Here is an 8756-nt window from a genome sequence, read left to right on the forward strand (position 1 = left end):
TATGTGGCAAACCCCATTTTGAAGTGTATAATATACCAGCAGGAACCGTATAGAAATGGCCTTTGATATAATGGAGCTCATAGTCTATGGGGAACATAGAGAAGAAATAAATAAACACAAAATTAAATATATCATTGCAATTTTTTTAAATTTGGGTTTTTCAAAAAGCATAACAGGGCTAGGGGTAGGGGTAGGGAGCATTTAATTAAAGAATGACTTCCTGAGGAAGTGACAGTTGATCTGAGACCTAGAAGGTAAGAACTTAGTAGGGGAGGTCTAATTAGGGCACTTGTGAACTGCCAACTACTGCTGGCACTGGAGTGGGCTTGGAATGTGGAGAGAAGGACCCATGTGTGCAAAGAGAGATTTACATTTTTCAAAAAGTTGGTGTGGCTTTGTTTATCAAAATAAAATGCATGCTTGGTAACTTCACACATATATTGAACCCAAAGAGTCTGGTTCATTGTCAAGGTCAAAAAACTCCTAAGTCATGAAATTGCTGCCTTCATCCAGGTATTTGTCTTCTTTTCATGCTTGACTTTAAAATCATGACTAAAAAATAAATAAAATAAAGTGATATCTAAATGTCTCCATAGACTTTCTACATCCTTCTTTACCACTGACTCTGATGCGGAGCTACCTGCAGTGCCTATAAGTCTCCTTCATACCACACTGTGTTTCCTTTTTGTGTGTCTCTTCAATAAGCATACACCCATATGTGTGTCTATACATATATTTACATGGTAGGATATGATCGTCACTATAAATGGGAACGTTAAAAGACTACTGAAAATTTTGAAACCCATTAGCAAATTTTCCTTCTCTCTTCTCTAGACATGTTATAGTTCATTATGAGTGTAGACAGTTTTTCTGAAGTATTTTCCAGTTCCATTTCAGTTTTCATTTTTAGAAAATAAGCATTTTATATACACACACACACGCACATTATATATGCACCCACATACACATAGGTAGCAACACTCGTCCCAAAAATAAGACAATGAAGTTGTTAATAAGCAATAAGCTCACAGTTTGACCCGTGAAATGGGAACAAATCAATTGCCATCTACAAAATATGACAGAGCCCCCTAGCACTAGGAAGCCTAACTGCTTCTCCATGACCTTTTCCCTGGCTCTTGCTCTTCTTGCTGGTCCCTTCCCCACTGCCACCCGGTGCCACACATTGCACTTCCAACGTTTTCTCTCTTCTTAGGAATTACCACATGTTCTCAACATTCACATTTTCCTCTGCATTTATTCATTTCTCCCTTCGAAGTCTCTCCAATTTAAAACCAAATCCTTGACCTGAAAAACAGTAAGCAGAGCAGAGGTGTTATTGAAATGCAATGTGGCTTTGATATAATTATATAATTGTTATGTATATTGTGCTTGTAATTTTTCTGTATTTATGTGACTATTCAATTTCCATCTTGTTTCTCTATTACCATCTCTATGCAACACGCTCATAAAAGCTGTCAAAACAACACAACATATAAACTCAGAACAGGTTCAATGAACTGTTTCAGCTGCTTTTTCTTCTCATTTCCTTCCACTCGCTTCAGGAATCCTTGGGCTTTGACAGTGGGAATTGCAAAACCCTCAGGGCAAGTCCCTTTGTGGCTCATTCTGCATCTTATTTAGTGTTGGTATCCAGAGGCTGTAAGTAATTCTGAACAGGCCAGTGTCACAGCTAGCTCAGGTGACTCGCGACATCATTCAGATTTGTCAATATTCTCCCCAACTTCACCAGAATAAGGTGTCAGCCGTCACAGACGCACAGGGCAGGCAGAGGGGTCTGCAGCACCAGGGTTCAGTCCCACGCACAGGCATGGGGATGGTGTAATGAGACCAAATTTTGGGCTCAGTCAACTACTCTCCATTCTTCACTCAGCAGACAAGAAAAGGCTTCAAGTGCAGTGGAGTAGACTCGGCTGAGATGCAGAGATAAATCCCCTGAGAGCGTGGGATGGTAAACACTAGAATAAGTTACCAAAGGCAGCAGAAGATGGTGTTTTCCCTAGTGGGTGTTCATTTATTTTTCCTAAGTACATTTTCTCCAGCGTCCAGACTTGCAGACAGATGGTCCTACTTGAATCCAGGAAAACAGTCTTGATGACCTTTGATGTATACCTGGTTTGCTCAGGTCTCTCCTTACATGTCACTTTGTTCAAGAGGACTTTCCTTCCCACCTCTTCTAATTAGATTTCCCCTCTGTCTTCCTCTTATCCCCGTCATTTTCCTTTCCTTCTCTTATAGCATTTGTAAATCTACATTTATTTACTTGTGTTTCTTTTTCTTCGCAGAGCCAGTTGTTAAACCTCTGCCAGCACCCACTGCTCCTCATTGTCCTCTGCTTCCTCCTCTTTTGCTCCCACATAGCAGCCAAATTGATCCTTTCAACACTTGAATCCCACTCAAGTCAGTCCATTGCTCAGAACTTCCAGTGGTTTCTCAGCTCCCCCAGTTACAAACCAAGGTTCTTACCATGGCTGTTCAAGCCCTCTTAGCCTCTGCCAAGCTCCACCCTCCTCCCCAGGGCGTGCTTTACCCCAGTTGCACCCCGGCGCTGCTGTTCCTCCATCACATGTCTCCTGATCAGAGCCACCCCCTCTGACTTTTCTATTCAAAACATCACCCACTACCACCACTCTCTTTAACTTGCCTTTTTTCAATTGACAGATGACATTATGTGTGTGTGTGTACATATATGTTTATATATATACATATGTAAACACATAAATATCATACATATACATTGTGGACTGATTAAATCTAGATTACAAGTTCATTACCGCACGTAGTTCTCATTATCATTTTTGTGGCATTACTCCATAGCGTTCACTCTCTTCACATTTTTCAAAAACATAATACATCAACTGTAGTTACCTTGCTGTACAATAGATCTTAGAATTTCTCCGTCCTATCTGACCGTACTCTTGTATCCTCTGACTGACATTTCTCCATTCTCCCTAACCACCTCAGCCCCTGAGAACCACCGCTCCACACTCTCCTTTTCTAAAATCTTTTTTAAGTTCCACGTGTGAATGGGTCCACATGGGTCTTTGTCTTTCTGTGTCTGTCTTGTATCCTTTGACATAATATGGTTTTCATATTGTACAGTGACTAGAGTTTTTGTCTTTTCCTCTCAGATCCACTTGCCACCTCTACTCCTCTCTGATAACTACAACTGCTGGGTTCCCATTGCCAACTGACTGGCTGCCAATAAGGTATGGCCACGGGAGGCAGGACATGCTAAAGATCAGAGGGAAGAAAGAAGAGGCCAGGATAGTGCATTCCCTCTCTCCTTCCCTCTTCTCCTTCTCCTTCTTCCTATCCTCTCTCTCTCTCTCTGTTTCTCCTCTTCAACTCCTACTTTTCTTCCTCCTCCTCCTTCCTCTTTTCTCTCTCTTCTTCCTTTTTCTTCTCTTTTCTCTCCTTTCTCTTGCTCTCTGCTCTCAGGCAGCATTGCCAGCAGCAACCCAGTCTCCCCATGACTTCGGACTCCCTCTGGATAACCTCCCCTCAATGGTCCCAGCAGCCCAAAAACACCTTTGCTCCTGGACTTGTCTAACAGTGCTTCTTCCTGTTATTCCCCAGTCCTAGAGATAGTGGCAGCTAATCTTGGGGTGGATGCCCAGTTACCTCTAAGGTTTTAAATACTTCTAAAATACTCAAAACACACTTATTAAATTCCCTGTTTGGAAACACCTGGAGTGGGCTCAGTTTTCCCGATTAGCTCTTAATGAAACTTTCATGTATTTCTCCCACCACAGCAAAGAGAGGCAGTAACCAGTGACTCATCTCCACCAGAAACACCATTGTTCCCACTTTTAACCGCATTGTTCTAGATCCTTCCTTCAATATCACTTCCTTCCAGAGACCTTTCCCTCCCACCCGTTCTAATTAGATCCCCCATCTTTTCTTATTACTTTGCTGATTTCATTACCTCCTCTTCTAACAACTTGTAGTTATGTATTTGTTTACTTGTCTGTGAAATGCCATCCTCCCCCACCTGCCTAGACATAAGGATCTCATCTCTCTCCTTTTTTATTTATTTTTTTACAGACTGCATTTTGATTCATTGTACACAAAGGGGGTACATCATTTCGTTTCTATGGTGGTGCACGATGTAGACTCATCTCTCTTATTCAACACCTTCCCCATCTCCAATGGATGATCTATAAGTATTTTTGTCCAGTCCACGCTGGATGATCTATAAGTATTTTTGCATTAAGTAGTGAATAGATTTAGACTGAACCTCTCACAGAAATCATTCTAATTCTTCAGACCTAATAAGTGCTCAATACACATGGTAATGTTGAGGAGTATGTAAGATTATTCTCTTAAGAAATTCACAGTAACTGCCACTATACTAAGGTTTTCCATAAATCCTAGAGGATGTATCTCTCATGGTCTCATTTTCCATATAAGGACATATGAGTTCACACTATTACATGCTACTGTAAAGAGGCTTCATTCCCAATATGTAACATGAAAGCAAATGAAGCAAGTATATTTGTAAGATTTAAGCATGTTTAACTGTGTATGGTGGCAAAAAGAGATCTTCCTCTCAGAGTTCTTCCTCTCAGAGTTTTCCACTTTTGTCTTTTTGCATGGTTTTGGATTTTGGGAAGGTAGGTTGATAATTTCATATTTCCCCCTGTAATCATAAGTGGACTAAGCTATCAAAGTATAATATCAAATTTGTGCTTGACATTTTCCTTCTGCTTTAAACAGTTACCATGTTTAGGTCGTGCTACGGATTTTCTGCGTGGGCTTCAATTGGTCTTTGTAATGCTCTATGCTCCATTCTTGTTTCTAAAGTAAAGAAAAAGCCTCAAACGAACCCAGGGAAGTCTATCATGCATCACTTTTTTTAACTTTCCAATTTCTATTTGCTCCTTTATTCTCCATACTTCTCTGTCCTCTCTTTTGTTTAAAATCTCATTTAGCATTCTCTGGAGGGGAGAACACAAGATTACAATCTAACGATTGTAATGAGAATGGGTTAAGTTGGTGCCATTTCCCATTTTCATTACAATCTTGGTGGCAAGAATAATGTAACAGAATTTTTAATGCCTCATATATTACATGAACATTTTCCCGTGAGCTCCTGCTCCTTTTCCACGGACAGCACTGTGGCTGTGTGCTGTAGGACTTTGATCTTTTTATATTCTGCATTATAATCAATTGGCCATTTCACCCCTTCCCCATAGATTACAGTCAAACAAGTGAAAAATATTTTGATGTATAGCATACCACTGCATCTCATGACTATAAAATCCTGTCATCTGCAGACCAGTACCTGCAAATCCATGGAGCTGGTGATTCAAATTGGACAGAAGGCACAATCCAGGTGTCCTTGTGGCCCAGCACTTCTCAGAAAGGCACTCTGGGAATTGTAGTTTTGTCATTTAGAGCACAAATATAGAGTTTTTAAATATCAGGAGTCCTTGTGGAATTGGACTTTGAACTCTAAGATGCTCATACCTTTTAAATGGGAAACATCACACATGCTTGTTACTCCACGGGTGGCCCTCTGACCAGCAGTATGGGTCTCACCTGGTAGGATGTGAAAAATGCAGAAACTCACCTCAGCCAGCCCAGGATTCCTGAATTAGAATCTGCATTTTTAACAAGACCCTGCGGTGACTGGTCGGCACTGCAGAGTTTGAGAAGGGTTGCTCTAGAGTTTCTTAGAGGGTTACCCTGTGTACAAATAGGCAGGAAGTAGCTCCCTTCTCCCCGAGTGACCCCTGGAGCTTGCTGTGGGAGCCCAGTACAAGGCTGGGCACCAACCACATAGCCCACTCATCTGCCTTCTCAGAATCTCCCTGTGAGGCCATCTCAATCTTTGCCTGTTTCTGGCTCTTCATTTTTCATTACCAGCCTTTCTGGGGCCCACTTTCTAGCAGACTCAAACCTTTTGACAAACTAATTCTCAAATGGCCTTTTGAACAAAACATCTCAGTGCAAAGATCCTCTCTCTTGTTACTGCTGTGGAGGAAGTCTATCCTCCCTGTTTCAGCTTCCTTGTTTATAAACCGGACATAACAATATTTTCTATATTAGTTAAGAGATCAAGAACAAAAGGCATGCGCACAAGGGTCCTCAGCTCTGGCCCAAGTTCATAAAAGGAAAAGAAGCGTGTGCGGTTCTCCATGTGCCGCGATTCTTCGAACGCAAGTGTGTGACCATCCGCAGACATGGAACTTGCCACAGAGCTCCATCAGCTGATCAAGCAAACCCAGGAAGAGTGTTCGAGGAGCGGACACAACCTAGTGAATATCCAGAAGACCCATGAGCGATGCAGACAGAGAACAAGATTTCTCCTTATTACCGAGCAAAGCTGCAAGGCCTTTACACCACCGCTAATGCCGATGCGGAGGCTGAGGGCAACATCCTCCGCAAAGCCCTGGGTAAGATTGCTAAAATCAAGTCGCTGTTGGCAGAGAGGCGGATTACCGCCAAGATTGGGTCTGCACAGTGATTCAGAGCCGCCTCGGAAGACCATGCGCAGAGGGGTGCTGATGACCTTGCTGCAGCAGTCAGCTATGACCCTGCCCCTGTGGATCGGGAAACCTGGTGACAAGCCCCCACCTCTCTGTGGAGTCATTCCAGCCTCAGGGGACTATGTGGCCAAGCCTGGACACAAGGTGGCTGCATGGGTCAAGGCCGTGGATGAGGATGAACAGTGGATCCTGGTGGAGGTGGTCAGTTACAGCCATGCCACCAAGTGTGAGGTAGATGACATTGATGAAGAAGGCAAAGAGAGACACACCCTGAGCCGCCGGGGGCGCATCATCCCACTGTCTCAGTGGAAAGCCAACCCTGAGACTGACCCCGAGGCCTTATTCCAGAAGGAGCAGCTGGTGCTGGCCCTGTATCCCCAGATCACCTGCTTCTATCGTGCACTGATCCACACACCCCCACAGCGGCCTCAAGATGACTACTCAGTTCTCTTTGAAGATACCTCCTGTGCAGATGGCTACTCCCCTCCCCTCAATGTGACCCAGAGGTACGTGGTGGCTTGTAAGGAGCCCAAGAAAAAGTGAAGCTGACTGGCAGACTGAAGGTCTGCTGCTTGCTGCCGTCCTCACGGGAGAAGGCGAGAGAGGATTTCCCTGATCAAATAAATATTCTTCCCCCTCAAAAAAAAAAAAAAAAAAAAAAAAAAAAAAAAAAAAAAAAAAAAAAGAACAAACCTCTAATGAAGAGAACCCTCCCACCCAAAACACAGTGCTCAAATTAGAAAGCAAGGTCCTCATCTTCCTCATCTTGCACAGTAGGCCACACTGCAGGTCAGCTCTGGTTCCCCTGCTCTTCAGAGAGCTTCTCCCCAGCACAGTCCTTGACTCCCAAGGGCACATCTCCATCTGCAGATGAAGCTTCATTACTGTAGGTAGAAAGGAATGAGGGTCCAGATAGGACCTGCCAGCTGGAAGGAGTCGGGAAGTCCCACTCCAATTCCATAACTGTGGAAGCAGCCTGGGCATTTGGGTGGACACCAGCAGTCCCCACCACACTCACCAAGCTGGGCTTATTTGGAGTTAAAAGAATTATGGAGATACATTGTATAGCACACTGCCTGGCACATGTACACGTTAGATATTTAATATTGGTAACTGTTGTTCTCATCTTATCTTAAGCCCTACCAGGAACACAGAGACTATTTATCAAGCCTATTCAAAACTTTCATCTCACAGAATGAAAAGTGAATGAATTTCAGCCCACCTTCTGAAGGGACCTACAGATGCCTGAGATCAAACCACAGTTGCTTAACATCAGGTTTGTGTGAATTTGACACCAATTTAGACTTGGCCTGATGTCCAGAGAGGGTAATGAGCAGCTCTTCCAGCTGCACTACTTCTATCCTTTGTACCTGTGTGACCCTCAGTGTAAAAAGCCCTGGATGCAAGCATGTGAGTGCTCATGGTTCACCCAGGGAGGGAGGAATCTTCAGAGAAGGGGTGTGAGGAGGTCTGACTCCAAAGGGAACCTGGACAGGAATTGTACAACATAATCAGTCTCACCTTGAATCCTGGGTATTCCTGTACCGTTCAGACCATGCCTGCAGGCTGTGTGGAGGTGAGGAGGCAGCTCAGCATCCTTGGCAGTCAACTCTGCAGTGGCCTAGGGTATGGAGGCACCAGCCACTATCGGGGATGCAGACAGGGCCAACAATTATTGTCTTCTGTGCATATTTGCTGCTTCCTCCCACATATTCAAAAACTGGACTAAATCAGAGTAGGAAAAAGCCTATCTAGGTGTTTGGGTCAGAAAGGATTTTGATCTCATGGCCTCAGACTAAACCTATAACTCCAGCCAGCACTTGACCACAAGGGGATCATAAGAAATATGACTCACTCAATGTCATTTTTCACTATTACTGGGAAAATGATTCCTACCACATCAACATCAAGAAACAAAATGTTTTCTGCAAACAGGCATCCAAGGCACTGGTTATTTAACCTGTTAATGCAATACAACTTTTTAGATGCAGCCTAGGCACTTAAATCTCAAGACCCCAAACAAGAATATGGGTTGATCCAAATCACCACCTATAAGTAGAAAAATAAACACAAAAATAAAAGCAAAATTGGGGATCCGTAAGGAATTCTTTGAGGATAATTCAAAGTACTCTTAATTCACAACATGTTGCCCAACTTCCATTGTAATATCTTTTTTATCCAAATATTCTTCTCCTTTCCCAGATCACTCTCCAAGACCTTTATCACATCACACCTAGATCACAG

General features: G+C 43.2%; 1 pseudogene; it reads left to right on the forward strand.

Moving 5' to 3' along the window:
• Positions 1–6206: 6206 nt before the first annotated feature.
• Positions 6207–7074, forward strand: LOC124965360 (SAGA-associated factor 29-like; annotated as a pseudogene).
• The last annotated feature ends 1682 nt before the right edge of the window (positions 7075–8756 follow it).

Source organism: Sciurus carolinensis, chromosome 15 (genome assembly GCF_902686445.1).
Source record: "Sciurus carolinensis chromosome 15, mSciCar1.2, whole genome shotgun sequence".
Taxonomy (NCBI): Eukaryota; Metazoa; Chordata; class Mammalia; order Rodentia; family Sciuridae; genus Sciurus; species Sciurus carolinensis.